The sequence below is a fragment of the Marmota marmota genome, unplaced genomic scaffold, assembly GCF_001458135.2.
Source record: "Marmota marmota marmota unplaced genomic scaffold, marMar, whole genome shotgun sequence".
Classification (NCBI taxonomy): domain Eukaryota; kingdom Metazoa; phylum Chordata; class Mammalia; order Rodentia; family Sciuridae; genus Marmota; species Marmota marmota.
The window spans coordinates 289935-311792 of NW_026000170.1; the positions used below are offsets into that span (position 1 = coordinate 289935).

Here is a 21858-nt window from a genome sequence, read left to right on the forward strand (position 1 = left end):
TCTGTTGTTGTTTGTTTGAGATGTGAAAGATAAGACCCCAAAGTGAAAATACCAATTTCCTTCTATTCTAGCTGCCCTACCCTACAGGGAAGGAGGGGGCTGAAAGGTAGGTAACATCGTCTTGCCACGAAATATTCCTTAAGCCACGAAATATTCCTTAAGAGGCAAACATGCCAAGGAGCCAAGGATAGGAGGATTAGGGTCTAAGTAAATCCTGGTCATTCTGTGGCCTGGAACTCTGGTGCCCTTGGTGCTTAAGTAATTGGATTTCTCAACCCCGCCTCCAGGCATTTTCACATGTAATCCTAGCCTCCTGGGCTTTGCATGGAAACAAAAAGGTTTGAAAGGGTTTGCAACTTGTCCCTGACATTGAGCTCCTGAGCTCCATGCCCAGTTGACTGACTTCATGTGCTTGGCCTCTAGAGCATCTTCCTCCTCCCCCCCAGATGCCCCCATCCCCTGTCTTTCTAGCCTGCAGCCTTTGGTTCCCAGCCCTGCTAAGCAGATGGAGTTTACAGAAAGAGCCATTTCCTGCAGGTCCACCTTCCTGTACCTCAGGGAGGTTCTGCCTCTGATGCTACAGGCTACTCTACTGAAGGGGAAGAACCAGGGAGGCCAGTAATGCCTGTCAGAGGCAGAGAGAGAGAGACCCTGGGAAGGGTTCTGGCCTGAGAACTCTGTTTGGATTCCCCAGACCAATTTCATCTGCTACACAGAGGAGTCATTTCTCTGCTGGCTTGAACAAGGTCAGACAGAGGTGCAGAAGGCTCTCTGACCACAAGAGGACCCAGAGAGGGGAGAATAGGCCTTCACAGCATGGATCATTGTTGTCTCGCACCAGGAGTCCTAGGGAGATAGATTTTCAGTGGAGCTGGAGGTCATGCCCAAGAGACGCCCACCCTGTTTTTCCTGGTATCCTTCTCTCTCCTTCCTCTATCCTCTCTATTCTAGACACTCATCAGGGCCTCAAACCATTCCCACTCTCACCCCTTATGCTTTGAGCACAGCTCTGCATGCTAGACAGCAGAGAGGGCCTCTGAGGGCATGCTTTTTGTAAAGTATGGGCCAAGGATTTCTGGGTCAGAATCATCTAGGGAGCTTATAAAATGCCCCAGGGCTTGCCTAGCCAAGGTAGTCACACATTGGGTCAAACCCATAAGCTCCTGTTGCACCGTTAGGTCAAGTGGACATAGGATGGGGGTGGCACAGGTCCCAGATATTATTAGTACTGGCAGCTCTGGGCAGGTAGGCCATATGGCATCTCCTTTCTCTCTGGCCTTGCTGCTTGTCCCTGAGCTGGTCCTATCTGATGGTTGAGCTCTATGCTGACCTTTGCCCTGTGGCCTTTTTTTCTACTATTATTTCTCCTTGGTTTCCTGTTTTCCAGATGTGGGTTCCCAGAGGCATCATTTGGACCCTGAGTAGTAGTTAGGGCTTAGCTCTGGGCTTGTGTGGTTGGTGTGGCGTGTGTCTTGGGGCTGTCCTGGCAAGTGGTCTAGAGCAGCCTGAATACCCGGCAAGGAGCCAGGAGCCAGGATTCTGTGTCTAGCCCTGGTGAACTCCTCCTTCCCACTTTGTAGGTGCTGTACCCTTCATGTGGGGGGCATCCATCGTTCCTCACTGGGACTCTGCCTGGGGTCTGGGGGAAGGGCATTGTGGAGAAGGATCTGGATGGGTGCCAGGACACTTCATCCCTAAACACTCCCACCTCATAGCTTCCACCAGGGCAGGCAGGGGCCATGCTTCAACTTGCCTAGAGAGTTAAGAGAGTTTCCAGTGACCAGTTCCTCTGGTTCAACTAGTCTAGTGGTTCACAGCCCCCACTGCCTATTAGATCCATCCAAGGAGTTTTTTTTTTTTTTTTGTTGTTGTTGTTTAAAAAAAGAAATACCAGTGTGTAGGCCAGCCCCAGAGAACTGGGTGTTATTGGTCTGGAGTAGAGCTGGGCCCCAGTGTTATTTTTCCTTTTGTTACCAGGGATTGAACTAAGGGGCACTGATCCACATCCCCAGCCCTATTTTGTGTTTTATTTAGAGACAGGGTCTCACTGAGTTGCTTAGTGCCTTGTTGTTGCTCAGGTTGGTTTTGAACTCGAGCTCCTCCTGTCTTAGCTTCCCGAGCTGCTGGGATTACATGCGTGTGCCACTGTGCCTGGGTTAGCACTTTTTTAAGCTCCCCAGATGATTAGAACGAGCAGTCAGGGTTGAGAGCAGCTGCCTTGTCCAATTTGGCCCTCCCTGTGTCTCCTGTACCTGAGGGCTGCCCCAGAATTCATTTCTCATCATTGATAACTTTAGTGATAATCAATACAAGAGTCTGAAAAAGTACAGACAGACACGTCACACTGTGTTGGATATTCTGTTCCATGAAACTGATCCATGAATTCATAGTTATTAAAACCAGAATTTCCGAGGGAAACTGTAGCAGATAATAGAAATTGAGTTTTCTCTCCAGGCTTTTTATTTGTAAAAACTCAATTGAACCATATACATAGTAAAAACCACGTTGTATATACAGTGTGATGAATTTTCACAAACACCAGTGTAACCAGCGCCTGGATCAAGCAATGTGTACTTATACTTTGTTCCCAGTGCCCAGAATTTTCTGTGGCATTTGGGTAAATTCAGTCTGTAGCTTAACAGTGTTCCGAGGCTTTAGACCTGGAGGGCTTCAGCTTGACTTGGTCAGGAATGCCTTTCAGTATTTTCTTTCTTGTGTAGGTGTACCTGGAGTAAGTGATAGGTGTCACTGACAGGACACAGGGCAGGGGACCCTGTGAGCCTCTTCCTTATGTTATCTTCTTCCTTATTATCCCCTTTAGTTTCTTTTCCATTTGGGCCTTGGTTGTTCCCATTTGTGGATAAATCCAAAAATCTATATTCTTTTTTTGGCCTTTGAGTTTCTTTTTATTTATTTTTTGTGGTACTGGGAATGGAACCCAGGGACACTGTACCACTGAGCTACTTCCCCAGCCCTTTTTGTTTTATTTTGAGGCAGGGTCTTGCTGAGTTAACCCAGGCTGGCTGCAAACATTCGCTCCTCCTGCCTCAGCCTCCAGAGTAGCTGCTGTTATTAGTGTATGCCACCATGCCCAGCTAAGTCTCTTTTTTGGTTATACAGGTAATATATTCTTTGGAAAATATGAGTAGACAGAAGAGGAGAGAAGGAGAGGCATTTGCCTATGATTTCACAGTTCAGTTAATCACTGTTAACTGGAGTGCTTGTCCAGATTTTGTGATGGACAGACACTCCATATGCATGCTGTATACCATAGTGTTATTTATAATGGAGTCATGCTGCGTTTTAGCTTGTATATTATTACATATTTACCCTAAACAATAGCTAGTAGTCAAATCATTTGTTGAGAGCTTCCTATGAGCAGGGTGGGCACATGGGCAAAGTTTTCACATTTCTCTGCCTTAGTTCTCATGACAGCTCTGGAGCAGATGGTAGTAGCCCTACTTTTAGATAAGGAAACTGAGACTCAGGCCAGGTGCTTGACCAAGAGCTGATGTTTCACTATAGGTGGAGCTGGAATGGAGATCAGGGATGTCTGTGCTTCCATGTTAAATCACTTGCAAATATTTATTGGATAGGGAATATCTTTCTTCTTAGTGATTTCTTTCACTAGTATGGATGACTCTAGCGTTTTACCCTTAATTAAGCATGATGTTGCTTGTTGAGTTCTGATGTTATTGTTGGATTTCTTGCATATCAAAGAAATCTTATTCCATCTTATTGAGATTCTTTCAGTGGGTGTTTCATTTTGTCGTGTCTATTTAGCATGACTTGAAGATCAAATGGTATTTCACTTTTGCCTGTTAATAAGATGAATTGTGTTAATATTGAACTATCTTTGCATTCCTTGAGTATACTTGATAGTGAGGTGGGTTTTTTTTTTTTTTTTAACATGCTATTTGATTTATTAACATCTGTATCTGTGGAATTGACCTGTAATTTTGTGTTTTCATTGTCAGATGTTAGTAATTAGAATAATAGTAACTTCATACAGTAGATTGGAAAGCTTTTATTCTGTATGCTCTGGTAAAATTTAAACAATATAGCTTAAGTAAAAAGTTTATTCCTTGAAGATCTGAGAAAATCTGATGAAACTATCTTAGTTTGGTATTTAATCTCTTTCTCCGTCTGAGTTTGGTGTTTTTTTTTTCCCTCTCTCTCTTGGTACTAGGGATTAAACCCAGTGCTTCACTGCATTTGATTGAGGCAAGTGCTCTACCACTGAGCTATGTCTCCAGCCCTTTTAATTTTATTTTGAGACAGGATCTTGCCAGGTTGCCCAGGCTGGCCTCAAATTTGGCTATCCTCCTGCCTCAGCCTCCCAAGGAGCTGAGATTACAGGTACATGCCACCATGCTGGGCTCTAAACTTGCTTCCTTTTTTGAGAGATGGGCCTTTTGTAGTCTTCTGGGTTTTTGCCCCCATCCCTTGTAGCTATTGATATAAAGTATTTGCTTTGTATTTTCCATGAAAGTGATCTACTTTCAAATTTACTAGCCTAATGTATATTCAGTTAATTGCTTTTCACTTCTCTCAGAACTGACTTTTTTCCTGCATGTCTACTGTATGAAATTTAAAAGCAAATAGATTTGTTAGTTGTCCCGTTTTTTAAAGCATTAATTTCTGCTTTAAATCATAAATTGTCTTCGATAATTCAATATGTCCTTTCTCTAGATTCTCTGTTGGACCCTTATTTATGTTGGGTTTAATCCCTTGTACCAAGAGAGAAATACCAATATTTTCTTCTTTGATAACATATTTAAAAAAATATGACTTTCTCTAAGTCTGACTGTGGGCTGCTTCTATAGGTTTTTGTTTTGTTTTGTTTTGTTTTTTTAAAATATTTTTTAGTTGTCGATAGACACAGTACCTTTATTTTATTTATATGTGGTGCTGAGGATCGAACCCAGTGCCTCACATATGCTAGGCAGGTGCTCTGCCACTGAGCTACAGCCCCAGGTTCCCTTCTATAGGTTTTGGTAATTTGTCTGTTGGGGCTTCTGGAGAGAACCAGCATGTGAATACCAAGTCCCTGTTCGGCCTGACCACCTTCCTCCCAACAGGGCCTTGAGGACAATCCTTCCAGTGTAGCAAGAGCAACCCTAGCAGTACAGCTCTTGGTTATTACCTGGGGCTTTGTCTCCAAACCCCCAGATGGGCACCCTAATAATAGCTTACCAACTTGGCAACCAGGACCTGGAAAACAAGTCTGTTTGAGTTCATTGCCTAGGATATGTCCTAAATTCATATCTCAAACCCACATGGAAGTCTTTAGTAATGGTGTTTAGAAAAGCCTTATGCAAAGGGGAAGTAAAGCTAGAAGCTAGGGACAGTGAGAGAGGACATAAAAGTATTTGTCCCAGAGCTCATGGCCTGAGGTAGGCGAGGCTGGGGGTATAAGTCTTGCTCCTTTCATGCACCCCCTAGAAAATATGGTCCCATTAGTGTCTTTCAGGCTCTGACTGATGTCCTAGAGAGGAAAATGGAAGATGAAAGAGGGATACTAGGAAAAGTGGGGTGGGTGCCTCTTGGGCACAGCCATCTGTATATCCATCTCTGTATTCCTGTTCTAGAGCTCAAGGTACAGGGCATCAGTGATGGACACTGTCAAGGCCCAGTCTCTTCTTTCTGTACTCAGCAGGGCCTGTTGTTGTCCTGAACTTGTTCAGACCAGTGGAGAAATGACTTAGCCCAAGGGAGAAGGTTTTGAAGAAGAATCTTCTTGGGGGTGGGGGGGAAAGAATCTTGGGGAAAGATTTTCTTGCCCTTAACCCGACTCAAGGGATGAACTTTGAGTACAACCTAGAAATCTCAATAGTAGTCTTCTTTTTTTTTTTTTTTCTCAAAATGAAAATTGTTTTGAACTTTAAGGTAATACGTGCCAATTTAAAGAACTAAAATAATATGAAAGCCTAAAATTGGAAACTGAGAATTCTTATTTCTTCACTAATCCAGTGTAATCATTGCCAATTGTTACATCTTTCCAGGCTTTAAAACAAGGACATTATCTTTACTACTTTTTCCACAGTTATGTGTTTGTACCACAATGGTTTGGAGTAATCTTTTATTTACTCACTAATATGTTGAAGACCTCTTTCCATGTCAGCACATCTGCCTTAGCTTTTTAAATGGCTATGAAGTATTTTTTTATAGGCTTATTGTAATTTAACTTGTTTCCCATTGATAGACATTCACAGTTCCAACTTTTTTCACAGTTATAAATAATGAAGTAATGAGCATATTTGTATATAGATTTTTTTTGGTTGTTACTTGTTCAGGTGATTGTTATAGGACAAAATCATAACAAATGAAATTTTTAGTTGCTATTGCCAAGTTACCTTTTCTACAGGTAATTTGATAATACCTAACAAATTATCCTTCACTATCACCAAATAAGCAATTCAGTCCCTAATTTTTGCCAATGATAGGTTAAAATATCTCATTTTAATTTCTTTTATTAGTGAAGTTAAGAATGTTTCAAAATGTTGGTTACTTTGATTTCATTCTGTGTATTACCTGTTATATCCATTATCTACTTTTAGATTATCTTTTTATTGATCGACAAAAGTTCTTAATATATTATTTGTCAATTTCTGTTGTATATTTGTTTTTGCAGCATTGGAGATAACCCAGAGCCTCTCACATATTAGGCAAGCACTTAACTACATATTAAGCCCTTTTTATATTTTAAGACAGGGTCATTTGCGGGGTGGGGGGTGTATGGGGCACTCAACCACTGAGCCACATCCCCAGCCCTGTTTTGAATTTTATTTAGAGACCAGTGCTGAGAGCCATGGCGGAGTCTGTATGGCCCCTGGCATTTTGCCAACAGTATTGATTGACAGGCGAGGCATTACTATCCGCCTCTGCCGCAACTTTTGAGTTCTCGCACTATTTTGGAGTTCTCGTGGGGATTTCCGGGGATTCCCCGAGAGTTCCCATTGGTTGGGGAAGTGCAGGAGGAGGGATTTCCGGGAGAGATATTTCCGGCTGGGGGTTCCTGGACAAGCCTCCTGGCGTTTGGGAGGATTCCCTGGGAGCTGTGTGAAGTGTTTTCCTGCAGTTTAAAAATAAAGTTTGTTCCTGCTTCAGTGGCTGGTGATTTGTGCCCAGCCAGACTGCGGCAGACCAGGTCTCATTGAGTTTCTTAATGCCTCACTTTTGCTGAGGCTGGCTTTGAACTCGGGATCCTCCTGACTCAGCCTCCAGAGCTGCTGGGATTACAGGCATGTGCCACTGTGCCCAGCTAGACAGAGTCTTGATAAATTGCTGAGGCTGGCCTGGAACTTGTGATCCTCCTGCCTCAGCCACCTGGGAGCACACTGGGATGATTACAGTTGTGTGCTACCATACCCAGTTTATTTTTGTTTTTGTTTTTTTTTTTTTGGTGCTGGGATTGAATCCAAGGCCTTGCACATGCTAAATGTGTTCTCTACCACTGAGCTACACCCCCATCCAACGTCTGTTTTATTTTGAAAAACATTTTTTGGCCTTCGTAATATCTGTCTACAGAGATTTGATTTTTGTACACTTGGAATTTATCAATATTTTGGCTTCTGAGTTTTTACTATATAGTTTTATTTTAGACATTCAGATCTCCACGGTGACACATATATTTTTTTTATATAAGATAGGATTGAACTTTTCCCAAATGGAAAAAGCCTGTTATTTCCATTCTCTTCATTGAGTATTTATAGTTTCCCCAGTGGTTTGCAATTCCAAGGGAAGTATTTCATAAATATTCTTATTCACTAGTATTCTAGGACCTTGTTGCAGGTCTGTTGAATTCTTAGTCTGATTCCGTGTACTCCATTGGTTTAATAACCACCGTTTTTATTTAACAGTTCTGTTCTGAAAACTCTTTTTCCACAACATTGTTCGCCTTTTTTTTTTTCTTCCTAGTTTCTTTCTCCAGATAAGCTTATTGAACAACCTGTCAAGTTCTGTGAGAATTGTTGGGAGTTTCCAATTGGAATCACATAGAATTTAGAGATTTTGGGGGAGAATAGACAGCTTTATATTGAGTTTTCCCTTCCAGAGGAAGGGAAGTATATCTTTCCATTTATTCTGTTCTTTTTTTTGGATGTCCATCAAAGTTTGAAAGTTTTCTCCACTTGGCTGTTACACATCTCTTATTAAATTCATTCCTAGGCATACTATAGTTGTAAATGACTGTTGTGAATGGGTTAATTTCTGTTGCAGTCCCCAGTCCCCATTCAGTGCTGGGTGAATGCCAGGTAAGGGTGCTACCACTGAGCTGTACCCTCCGCCCCAGCTCTTGTTCTCCTGTTGCACTCTTTAACCTGCAGGTTAAAGAGTGCAACAGGACTCTTTTTTTTAGTCAATTGCTCTGTGCTATTGTTTCTGACACTTCCCTGTCCTCCTCTGTCCCTCAGTTCTGGAAGCTCACTGCACCTCCTTAGCAATACTGCAGTGTGTGGGTATGGATTCCTCATGGTGGGGTGCTCCTCTTATCAATTTCATGTTTTCGGAAACTGGCACACAGCCTTGCATGCAGTAAATCTTTTTAATAAATGTTTGTGAAATCAAATTGGTGAGAGAGTCAGTGAGCATCACATCACATCCCTTCTTCAAAGTGTACCAGCCTGGGCCAAGGCGAGGAGAAGAGCCTAAGGCAGCCCTGGCTCCAAGCCTGGAGGCAGTGATCCAGATAACAGATGGGGCACCCACCCTGTCCCCACAGGAAGAAAAAAGTCCTGGGACATTTTCCCACGTGTAGACATTAGGGAGGATCCCATACCTCATAATTACCCTGGGACTGCAACTCACTTGTCATTAACCTCATTATTAATATACTAACTAGTAGGGAGGACTGCTTTCTGGGTTTCCAAACACTTGAAGCTAGTACAAAACAAACATGCAACTTCTGTACAGGGAAGAGGACTCAGCAAGGCTGGAAGGAGGACTTATAAAGACTACTGGTGAAACTGGCTCCCCATTTCCATGCCCAGTCTCCTGTCTCATGATAGCATCTTTCTTTTCCCACTGCTGTCCTCTCCAGGGTCTGTTCCCTGAAGCGTTTCCTAGGTCAAGTTAATTCCTGTCGTATTTGCCTTCTAAGCTTTTATTAGTAATTGGGAATCAATTGATGGGGTTGTTGGGGTGTGCTTCTCCACTCCGCCTCTTTGGTGGTCTTTGCAGACCCTCAGGACCCTGGTCTCTGCCTCCCCCCCAACAGGAGATGCCTGCCTAGGAGGGCTGGCTTCACAGAGACCCAAGAGCCTAGGGGTATGGACTTGGAGTTTGGGAAACCCTTGCTGTTCGTAAGAAGGCGGGGGTGGAGGACAAGAACAGGATGACAGTCCCTCTGCAAGAGCTGTGCGTCAGTGTGTCACCCTTTTTGCTTCACTGCTACAGCAAACTGTTACTCATTTAGCTGGTGGTCTGGGCTCGCCCTCCTTTTCCACTTATCTCCCAAGCTCAGGGCATCAGAGGAGATCGAAATGCTTCTCTGGCTTCTTTGCTAGTTTAATTCCCTAGAAGCAGGGGAAGCAAGGGTGTACCCAAGAAATGCTGTGGGTCAGGGAGGGAGGTGGAAATATTGTTCTGGGCCCATTTCATGTTAGTGCATCTCCCAGCTCCCACCTGGAGTGGGTGAGGCACTGTGTGCCAGGTGGCCCTGGGGCTGAGAGAAGGGCCCCTCCTGGCAGCTACTTCTGTATCTCTGCCAGCTCTGGAGGAGCTGCCTTCTCGGGGTGCTGAGCAGAAACTCTGACAGATGGACCTCTGTGAACCTGTGGAGTTGTTCCAAATGCCTCTCCCAGAGCAGAGCCCATTCCGGCAGTGAGGCTGCAATGCCAGGCTGCCCAGGACTTCAGCTCACCTGTTGGACAAAGCCTGTTCCAACCCCTGCCTTTCCTGTCCATGTGATCTTTTCAAAGAGCAAAGGCACCGACCACTGACTTCTCAAGCGTGTGTGCACCTGGGAGGTAGAAAGAGAGCGCTGTCCCCGTCAGCCTGCAAGAGTCCCAATTCTCCCAGCTTCTGAATCAGGTGGGGCTCCTCCCCATGTTTGCGCTCACCCTCATCCCTGCAGGGTTATTGAAAAGGGGTTCTCAAAGGGTAGTTTGGGGACCACTTGTGTCAGGATCCCCTTTGGGGGTGAGACCTGGCTTCAGCAGCAGTAGCCAGTTTTCTGCAAGGTATTCCTAAGCACACTGGAGTTTGAGAACTGCTCCACTGGGGACTAATATAACAAAAAGAGCTCTGTTTATTTGGGCTCCCAATACTTGATCAGGACTAGAAAGACATGCCTTTAAGTGCTTGTGATGGTTTGTGAAAAGGCCAGGCATTATGCATACACTTGTGAAAACACAAGGGAGCTTAAGTGTAAAAGCTATTCCGTTTCTGATATGACCAAACTCTGGAAATAGTTAAAACTTTTTGCTCTTGTTACAAAGAAGGCAAATTCATCACAGAAAAGATAGTTTAGGTTAGGGTTAATAGTCCTTAATTTTCCACTTAAACTCCTGTTAATATTTTGCCTTTCTAGAATAGTCATTTTTGAAAAATTTTTTGATGTCTGTTTTTTACCCTAATTTAAAAAATAATACATGTTTATTAAGAAACTATTTTCTAAATGATATAAAAAATGATGTAAAAGGTCTTGACCTACAAATCCTTTATTGCTATGTTTAGTTGTGGTCTGTATCTTTTTCTCTGTGAATATATACTGATTTTCCTTGCCTCCTTTAGAGTTTTCTTATTCATGAGAGCTTCTATATTAGTGGTATTAACTTTTTTTTTATACTTTGGCAAATATTACATATTTCTTTTATTTTATTAGTGTTTTATTTTGTCTCATGCTCACTGTTCCTCAGTTGGAAAACCTGCGGCTGGTGGAGGGGACGGACCTAAGTTAAGTGAGAGAACCTGAGTTCTAGAGCCCCTCTGCTGACCACACACTTCATCCTGTTTCTTCTTCCTCACCTGTAAACTGTGGAGAATGTCACCTTTTCACAGAAACTGGAAGACCCTTTGAGATATCCAGCAACAATCACTCTTTAAAAAAATTTTTTTGGCATAATTTCAGAGTTTCAAAAGTTACAGGAATTTTTTTTCACCCAGATTCCTAAATGTTAACATTTTACCACATCTGCTTTGTTCCCCCGCCCCCTCTCTCTTTATCTGTGTGTTTCGTGGGGGATTGAATCCATGGTTTTGTGTATGCTAGGTATAGCTATACCATTGAGCTATACTTTCAACCTTTCTTTGCGATTTTTATTTGAGCCATTTGAAAGTTAGTAGAAAACATGATGTCCTGTACTTCTAAATACTTGAATGTGAATTTTCTAAAAATCACATTGGTATCCACAGCTGTGATCAAAATCAGGAAATTCATTGTAGATGCAGTGTCACTAGCTGATCTGCAGACCTTAATCATATATTTTTTTAAAGAGTCATCTTTTATTTTTTTAGTTAGTTGTTGATGGACCTTTATTCTATTTATTTATATGCTGTGCTGAGAATCAAACCCAGTCCCTCACACATGCTAGGCAAGCGATCTACCACTGAGCTACAATTCCAGCCCCACTTAATCATATTTGGCAGTGTCAACAACCTCTTTTGTGGGAGAAAAACCCCTGGATCACACATCACATTCAGTATTTGGTGGTCATTTTTTTTTTCTGTTTCTTTTTTAAAATTTTTTTATTGGTGCATTATAGTTGTACATATTGATGGGATATGTTGTTACACAGTCATGCTTGCATACAGTCTGGTTTTTGTAAAATTTTTTTTTTATTTTAAAGCTTTCTTTTTTTAAGTTGATGAGGAACTTAAGGCCCTGGTAGATTAGAGCAAGACAGGTTTAGCAAAGCTGGGCAGGAGTCTGGTCGCTGAGTCCATAGGCAGAGAGGTGGAACAGGGCCAGCTCCCCAGGGAACTGCCTTCCTTCCTTTCTCCTTTTGCCCTTCTGTCTTTGCAATGCCAGGCCACAGCCCACACCCTACCCTGTCCCTGGCTGGTTTGGTGTTGGCCTGGGATTAGGGCCATAGCTGGAGAGAGAGGGACTTTAAAACTGGTCCAGCCACTGCCTGTCCCTGAGAACGGTGCTGGGGAACGAGATCACCACCTTGGGTGGGGCACAGCTGCTGATTTCTGAGGAGGAACGCCCTCAGGCTGAGTGTGGTTTAGCACCCTACCACTACTTGGGGGTTTCAGCTGGGCCTTCTTCATCCCTAACCAGAGGTGGTGGCCTGAGATATGTCCCAACTGAGCTATGTCCTCAGATTGGGTCAGAGCAGCTAGTTGCTGCTCCGTTTTCCAGTGCAGTACTTCTGGAGTGGTCATTTACATTACAAGGAGGATGCTTCACAGGTAATTGACTATTAGATTATTTTGCATATCAGGCTCCCTGTTGTGGGTATTAACATGATTTTTTTTTTCAACTAATGATTTGCATTTAACTCTTTAAGGACATACTTACTACTTAATATACATTCTTGCCACTACCCCTGACACCCGAGGGGTTATCTGTTTCAGAGACTGTCAATGAGGTGCCTGAGGTGCTCTTCTTGTCTGCCTTTAATACAGAAGGAACTGCTGCCACCAAGGTCCCTGGGATAGGATCCTCCTGTTTTCACTTTCACCTATAACCTAATGGGAAAATGCAGAGAGAAATGCTTGTGAGGGAGTTACAAGATGTGCTTTCCTGCTTCAGTTTTTCCTCTGCTTGTGTCTCCATCTGTTTGAGGGTGAGCTCACCAGCCTGGCCCTCCCCACCACTCCCCTCCTTGAGCAGGTATTTAGCTTCTGTGTTTCTTATAGCTTCTTGCAGAGTAAGGTTTTCTATATTTTTCAAATTATGGTTTTACTGAGATATACTTCATCTAACATAATTCACCCAAAGTTCACAGTTCAGTGGTTTTAGTATATTTAGAGTTACACAACCAACACCATTCTATTTCATAAAAATTTCATCAACCCCAAAAGAAACCATAGCAAATAGCATTAACCTCCCTTTGGTTTTCCCCAGCCCCCTCAGTCCCTGGCAACCACTAGTATACTTTGTTTCTGTGGATTTGCCTAGTCTGCATATTTCATATAAATGGAATCATACAGTATGTGACCTTTTGTGTCTGACTTATTTCACTTAATGCAATGTTTTCAAGGGCCATCCATGTTGGAGCATGTGTCAATACTTTATTTCTTTTAGTAGCTGCATAATAATCCTTGGTATGACTGTTTCGTTTATCCATTGATCAGTTGATGGACATTTGGTTTATTTCCCCTTTACAGCTATTGTAAATAATGCTATCATGAATGTTCATGTACAAGTTTTTGTGTGAATGTGCCCATTTTTAAATTGGTTTGTCATTTTATTATTGTTTTCTATGAAGATAGAAATCTCTTAGGAGTGTTAACGATTTGCAAATATTTCCCCCATACTATGCCCCCACCTTTCTTGATGGTGTCATTTGGAGCTGAAGAGTTTTTAATTTTGGTAAAATCTGGTTGATCTTTGTTCTGTTGGTATCACATCACAGAAACCATTGTCTAATCCAAGATGAGGAAGATTTATGTCTGTTTTTAAGAGCTTTACAGTTTTAGACCTTTTACAGACCTTTTAGTTTTAGACCTTTTTTATACTTTTTACACTTAGGTCTTGAATTCGTTGTGAGTGGATTTTTGTATGTGGTGTGAGGCAGGTGTACAGATTCATTCTGTTGCATGTGTCTATCCAGTTGTCCACTACTATTTATCAAAATAGACATTTTCCCCCAGTGAATTATCTTGGTGTTCTCTAAAGGTTTGTGAGATGTTTAACCAAGTGAGATAGCTAGATTTATCATTTCAACTTTTTTTTTAACTAATTATTTATATGAATTGACTGGTGTTAGCATTTAAATGATGTATATCAATGCTGTTCAGATTTTCTGGTGAAGGGACTAGGTTTTATAATTGAATCATAATACATGTATTTTTAAAAAATCTTTATGTGATGCTGAGGATTGACCCCACTAAGTACCTGACACATGTGAAGCAAGCACTTCACCACTGAGCCACAAACCCAGCCCCCATAATATACACGTTTATGGGAAATAGACATTTCAATACGTGGACACAGTGTGTAATGATCAGGATGATTGGATATCCATCACCTCATTCCTTTATGTTTGGAACATTCACTCTGTTTTGAAATATACAATTAATTGTTGTCAACCATAGTTACTGTGCTATAGGACTTAAGAAATTACTCCTTTCCAACTGTACTACTGTACCCATTAACTATCCTCTCCTGATTTTAAAATTTCTAATCCATCATAGGCTGATCATTTTGTAAAATACAGTAAAAGTGAATTATGTGTTTAGTTGCCACAACATTATTAAATTGTGATGCAGGTTCCAAAGTTGAGTTGACTCTCAGCTTTGGTACTTACATTGTCTTGGACTGATGGAGCTTGCAGAGCAGCCCTGGTACTCAGTGGGGAATAGTACAGGCCAAGACCCCGTGGCCCGTGCTCAGTCTCCTTATTGCTTGATGGGCATGTCTTAAGGGGCCTTAGGGGACCTCATCAGTGTCACCTATGGCACTAGACCAATAGATACTGCCGCACCAATTACTCCCTCTCTAGTCTTGGAAGGGGCGTTGTCCCCAAGGCTTGCTAGGGACATGTTTTTAAATAGTCACTCAAATAAAATAAAACCCTGTGCTAATCTGAGTAAAACCCCTTGTTGTTACCATGGTTGTTGCCTGTTGTGTTTGGGGTGAGCAGTCTGTCCATTCAGCCCTGTCTTATTGCCAGTTTTCATGCCTGTCCTTGGGAATGATAAGTCCAAATGGATGTAGGAGGAAGCAAGAAATGACCCCGACAGTCACTATATGCTATAGGATTGTAGTGAACCTAGAGATTTGCTGCAAGCTCTGTGTATGTCATGCACATACCAGGGAGAACAGTATGTGTGTCTTCTACTGCAATTGTCCTGTGAGAGATTCAGAGATTGAGCCAATTGAAAGAAGGCATATTTCAAAATTAGAAGTGAAGTTCTTAAATAGTTAACAGTATGGAGAAATGCTCATGATATAGTTAGGGAAATTAAAAAAAATTTTTTTAGTTGTAGATGGACACAATGCCTTTATTTTTTATGTGGTACTGAAGATCGAACCCCATGCCCTCCACATGAAGGTGAGCACTCTACCACTGAGCTACAACCCCAGCCCCTAGTTAGGGAAAATTTTAACACATAAAAACCCACTGATGAGGCTGAGGTTGTGGCTTAGTGGTAGAGTGCTTGCCTAGCACGTTGGAGGACCTGGGTTTGATCCTTAGCACCACATAAAAATAAATAAAATAAAGGTGTGGTGTCCAACTGCAACTAAAAATAAATACATATTTTTAAAAACCCCACTGAATATACTGAATTTTGAATTTTGTAAATGAAGTACATGTGGCATTATATATATATATATAAATATATAAAACTATATGTGTGTTTATACATACACACACACACAAACCATGGTCATTTCTTGCCAGTGGGAATCTCATTGTTTTTATCTGGTTATTTTTCACTTTCTAGTGAAAAGAGCCCCCTGTTCTTCTATCTCACTGAGCAATTTCTACTGAAACTATTCCTTTTCTTCCTTATCATTCTGTTTTTCTGACCTCTTTTTATTCTTTTGGGTCATCCACCAGGGTTTTCCCTGGCTCTTTAATGAATTTATGATGTGTCTTTGATATCCTATCAGTAACTACACAAAAGGTAGCTTCACTTGGAGATAAACTCATAGTTAATATCAGTTTTCATTGCTTTCATTATATATTCAAAGTCTCAGTATGTGATATAGGCTTATACTGCTACACACATTTTAGTGACACTGGTACAGTATAAATTCCTGAAGGAGCTTAATTTTGATCAGGATCTAAGACAGATTCAGACATCTAACAAGTCCCTGTTCATGAGTCGGGACTCTGCTTCTTCACCACTATGTCCTCAGTGTCTAAAAGTAATGCTGAATACATATTGTTAGAGGAATAAGCGAACGGATACTTAATTAGATTGTTACAATGTGCTGATAGCAATAGTAGATAGAATTTCATAGTTTTGTGAGGATTTTCATTAAAAACAAACAAACAAACAAACAAAAAAAACTATTGCCCGGCACATAGTGGACATGTCTATAACCCCAGTGGCTTGGAAGGCTGTGGCAGGAGGATCCAAGTACAAAGCCAGCCTCAGCAACTTAGCAAGGCCCTAAGCAACTTAAGAAGATTCTGTCTCAAAATAAAAAAATAAAGAAAAGGACTGGGGATGTGGCTCAGGAGTTAAGTGGCCCTGGGTTCAATCCCTGGTACGAAAAAACAAAACAAAACAAAAAAACTATCTTTTTATCATTTGCATATATAGATTTACATTGTTCCAATCAAAACTTTTATACAGTATGGTATTTTGCTTTTATTTATTTATTTTGCTTCCTGTTTCATCCATATTTTTCCCTTAGTGTTTATAGTAAAGGGTTTTGACAAGTGCATAATATTCCATTGAGTTGTATCATAGTCTACCAGAACATTCCTCTCATAATGAGTTTTCAGTTTTCATTAAGTGTAGAAAAGACTTTTTACAAATGTAAGTTTTAAGGTCTTAGGAGAATCACTACTTGATGGAAAGACCTTTATTACCTGTGATTCATTCATTCATTCACTTATCTACTGATTTTTTTTAACCAAAAGAGAAGATAGTTTTTTTTTTACTGTTTGAACCAAAAGAGAAGATTAAAGTAATGAATTAGAGGGGACTGTGGTGGGGTGGGGGATGTGATATAGAGGTTCTAGGCTCAGTAGATTGAATGTGAATCTAACAGTGGTCTGCTGGGATGAAAGCAGAGGTGGGCTGACCAGTCAAGGAACCTTCTACTGTGATTGTCCTGTGAGGGATTCAGAGAATAGTCAACTGAACAAAGGCAGATTTGAAGTGCTCTCAAGAGGAGCATGTGGCAGGTTTCAGTTTTGTTTGCATATGGAAATGTAAAGATGAGGACACTGAAGGTGATGGAGGGTTTGAATAGGGTACCCAGGAGAATAGCTCTTTTTTTTATTTTTAATTTTTTTTAGTTATAGATGGACACAATACTTTGTCTTATTTATTTTTATGTGGTGTTAAGGATCGAACCCAGTACCTCACACGTGCTAGGCAAGTGCTGTACACAACTAGCAACTCCTCTGAGCTATAACTCCTCCTAGCCCTTAACATGATTTTTTTTTTCCCTAAAGAAAAGTATTGTCCAAGCGGCATGGAGGTGTATATCTATAATCCAGGTACTCGGGAAGCAGAGGCAGGAAGATCACGAGTTCGAGATCAGCCTGGGCAACTTGGTGAGACTGTCTCTAAATGAAAGATCAGTGATACTGGTTCTTGCCTAATGAGGCCCTAGGTTCATTCCCTTGTACTGTCAAAAAAAAAGAAAAGAAAAAAAAAAGGCAGTGGGAGGGATTGTTTAGAGGAGGAGTTGCTGGGTAAAGGAGGACAGGTGCTAAGTTAGGTTTTACTTATTTAGTTTATTTAGAGGTACTGGAAATTGAACCCAGGGCTTTGCACATACTAGGCAAGCACTTTACCCCAAAGGGTTACATCCCAGCCCCTGAGTTATGTTTTAAATGTATGAGCTTTAAATTGCATCCACGTGGAATCATGTCTGGCAGCTGGAGGGCAGTGGAGGGAGAAAGAAGCTTTTGGGTTATTGGTGTAAGCTGGGGTGATGGAGTCTTGAAAGGAAGTGAGGTTTCCAAGAGTCGGGGGAGAGGAGGAGGAGAGCAGCTCCTTGAGAGGATGAAGGAGGGAAAGGAGAACGGAGGAGGACCAGGATTCAGCAGGATCATAAAAACAGAAGGAGGGAGGGAGGTGTGAAGGTAGGCAGGAGGTTGGGTGGTCTGCCATAGAGGCCAAAGGAGTGGGACTCCTAGGACCTTCCTCACCCCTCCTGAACCTTAAGGAGCAGGGAATGGATGCGGCTGGGCTAAGGTGCTGTTCCCTCTCCCACACTGCAGACAGGACTTACAGGTGAGCATGTAGAAGACCCTGATTACTGGCATTGTTCAGTTACTGGAGGTAACAGACCAGCAGTGACTATGGAAAATGAGGCTGTGGAATGCGTCTTGTGAGTTTTGTTTGTTTGGAGTTACGGTTTAGGGTAAAGAGAATTTATTTGCACTCCTTCATTTTTTTGGGTCGGGGGGTACTGGGGATTGAACTCAGGGGAACTTGGCCACTGAGCAACATCCCTAGCCCTATTTTTTATTTTATTTAAAGACAGGTTCTCACTGAGTTGCCTATTGCCTCGATTTTGCTGAAGCTGGCTTTGAACTTGTGATCCTCCTGCCTCAGCCTCCAGAGCCACTGAGATTACAGGCATGCGCCACTGAGCCCGGCTATTTCCTGCCTTGTGAACAGCAGCAGGGTCTCTTAACAGGCATATCTGACACATCAATGCCCCTTTGCCACTTCCCAGCCCAGTGTGTAAAGTTGGCCTTAGGGCTTAGAAGTGGATACCTCTCCACTTAATTTTCCTTCAAATTTTGGGGTGGTTAAAGATTGATTTATTTTAATGAAAAAGGTGGGGGAGGACTTTTAGTCTTCTTGAGTCCTTGGAAAAGGAATGAGGAAGGGATAGATTTGTTTGGCAGGGGTTTGAGGAAGAAGCTGAAATCCATTAGTAATTACTGAGCACTTCCCTCAAATTTAGGAGCTCATTTTCCAGATTCTGAATGATTAGAATCGTGGTAGCTGGGAGGCCAGGGGCATCCACATCAGTTGCATTGATATTGGATTCAACTTTTGCCCCGCTGTCAATTTTGAGGAGTAGGTCAGTTACCCTCTCTGTGCCTCATCTGCTCACCTGCTGAAATGGATGTGGAGTTGTAGGAACTGGAAGGTTACATTTAAATGTAAAAGTGCTTGCTTAGTGTAGGTGGCACCGGGCACTCAAAACTGATAGCAGCCGTCTCAGCGCTACTCCCTAACAACACACCTGAGCTGGGTTTTGAAGGCTGTGGGGGCCCTTTGGGGAAAGTATATGGGGCTGTTAGCCAAGGGCTGGCTCTCTGTCAGGGAGCTGTGGTGCCAGCAGTTTGCCTTCTTGTTTGCTTGGGAGGTGGTGCTGGAACTCGGTATGAATAACCGGGTGGGCGCGCTGTGGGTTGCCCCGCCTCCCGGGAGCTGCCAGGGGCTTTTCTGGCTGCAGACGTGCGCAGCGTGGCCCTCGGTGGCCCAGCGCTGCCGGGCTGAGTGTGCGCCCGCACGCGCGTGCTGGGAGCCCGGCTCTAGCTGCGTCTGGCTGAGGAGCCGCCTGCACGTCATGACCTGGTTCTTGTGTGCTGGCGGCTGCGGAGGCAGCCACTGCTGCTTTATGCCAGGCCTCAGATGTGGTCGGGCTGGATTTCCTCCCTGCTGGCCTCTGGCCGGTCCGCCACCGGCTGCTTGAGACAGGGGCTTCCGTCAGGAGGGCTGGATCCTGCTTCCTGGCTGCAGATCAAGAGGCTGGCAGGGGACTCTGCAGAGTGGCTGCAGCTCTGTTTGCCCTCGCCTGCCAACCCTGCCACGGGGTGCTTTGGGGCGGTGAGCTGGGAGGGGACGGTCCATCGCTGGTCACAGTGACAAGGCTTTAGTTTGGAATTCTCGTTCCACAGCAAGTTGCAGAAATCCTTAATGGGTGGGAAGTTCCAAGCTAAGCACCCCTCCTCGGCCACACTCCTTCCAGAGTATTCTTCGTCTTTTTAGGCATTTTCCTTACTTTGCGTGTGTGATCTCTGTGTGCTGTGAACAGTTCTCTAGCAACAGAAATAGCACAGAAAATACCTTACCCACAAATTCCTGTCCCAGAGATTAACAGGCACGCAAGGTTCGCACAAACTTTCAGTTTGTGTTCTAAAACCTTTCCCCCTAAGTAAAATTGAAGTGTAATAAAATTTGGAGACTATAAATAAGAAAATATACCCACTCAGTACCACCCAGAGGTAAGCAGTCTTCATGGTGCCATGTATTTCTTCTTGATGTTTCATGTGTGTTAATGGAATGAAATTGTTAAATTAAGCAATATTTTGAATCTTGGTTTTTGTTTTTCTACCTAAAATAGTATTCACTTCTCCAACAGAAAAACCTTCGAAGTATCCATGTAAGAAGTACATTCTTGGCCTTTCTTCATTTAACACATTTCCTTATACATCATGTTCCTATTTTAAACAATTGTGAATCTACTGATGAAATGTCGTAATTTTTATTATATGTGTGTAAGCTTATTAAACTAGTGTTTTATATGTTCAATAGATAAAGCTAATGATAAAAGACACATGTGAATTCTCTAACTAGAACATGGACAGCATCACTGACCCCACTCTGGTGTGTTCTCCCAGCCCATCCCCCTTCTTCACTCCAGGAGGAGTGAATTTTGTGTTTTTCTTTCATTAGCCTTTTAAAGTTTTCGTTTTATATGTTTATGTTTTTACACATTTTAATTTTGTTTATTTGTCTGTTAGAGGTTTTTAGGATCAACAGAGCATATGTAGTCTTTCAAAGCTTGCTTCTCCCCCAGCCCCAGTGCAGTTTCTGAGATTCATTCATGATCCTGTAGTTCATTTGTTCTCACTGCTCTGTAATATTCTATTGTCCATTCTGTGGTCGATGGGCAATTAGAATATTTTCACACTTCAGTGTTTGAGTAATACTGCTGTGAACATTTGTATGCTTAATTCCTGATGTGGAATATGCAAGGTCGACATTAAATGTAGTGCCATAAACCTTTCCAGAATGTTTGTCCTATTTTCCTTATTGCCAGTGGTGTATAAGGAAAAGTAAATGCTAAACTGTAGTCACTTGGTTTTGATCTAAAATCCTTTCTCATGGTGCTTACAATGTATCTGGTGCTGTTATGAGTGTTCTTTGTATAGTTATTAGTTTAATCATTGTAACAGCTTTGAGGTAGGTACTGTTATGAAGTCCTAATTTACAGATGAGGAAAGGGAGACAGATTAATTTTCTTAAGGTCACAGTTTGTAAGTGGCCGGGGGACAAGAGTCAACTCAATGTTCCTCTTGAGTCCTATATGATAGGTGTAAAATGGAATCTCACTACGGTCTTACTTTGTATTTCTTTGATACTGATAAAGCTAAGTATTTTTCATATGTTTATTCCCCCATTTCATTTTCATAAAAAAGAAATATACCTTTTAGACACCACTTCCCTCATGTTTGGACTCTTGGGTTATTTGTAGTTACACACTGTTAATGCTTCAGGGGATATCTTTGGCATAGGTAACATTAATTTCATATAAGTTTAAAATGGACAGCCTCTTTCGGATTGCTTTGTGATCTTGAGAGTGTTACTTAACCTTGTGGGAGTTTGTGATGATTAAATGAAATAAGTGTAGAATGATTAGCAAGATGCTCAGCCTATCAGAAGGGTGTTCCATCAGCATTATAGAGACTTTTCCTGGTGCTGCTTCTTTTCCTTTCTTCCTCAAAACCACATTAATTATTATTAGGTCAGAGGGCAGGAACAGTCATAGCTCTGCTTTTGCCAGATATGATGACCTCAGGGAGTTAAGCCCATTTCAGCATTTTCCTGTGCATTATACCCCAGCCACTGAAAGATCTGTATTCATCCATTTTGTAGTAGAAAACATTAGATTTTAAAATGTTTTACTGATACGTAAATAGTAACCACGAGAAACACGTCTCCCCCACCACCTCTCACAGGAACACCCTCTGCCGACATGTGATGGCTTCAAGAAGTTGTAGATAACCCTCTTTGGTTTGCTGTCTGCAGAGGGCCAGTTTTGATGTGGATGGTGCACACGTTCAACTGGGCTAGCCCACGTACATGTAT

General features: G+C 42.2%; 1 protein-coding gene across 6 annotated transcripts in view; it reads left to right on the forward strand.

Annotated features, from left to right (window-relative positions):
* Nucleotides 1–21858, forward strand: part of Tet3 (tet methylcytosine dioxygenase 3) — a 104413-nt gene that overhangs the window by 21247 nt on the left and 61308 nt on the right. Inside the window, exon 1 of one of the 6 annotated variants that reach the window (XM_048787372.1) lies at nucleotides 16314–17354. The exons of the other annotated variants lie outside the window; for them this stretch is intronic. The gene's annotated coding sequence lies outside the window, so the exon portion shown is untranslated. Of the gene's footprint in view, nucleotides 1–16313; nucleotides 17355–21858 lie in introns of those variants that run through there. 6 annotated transcript variants of the gene reach the window in all.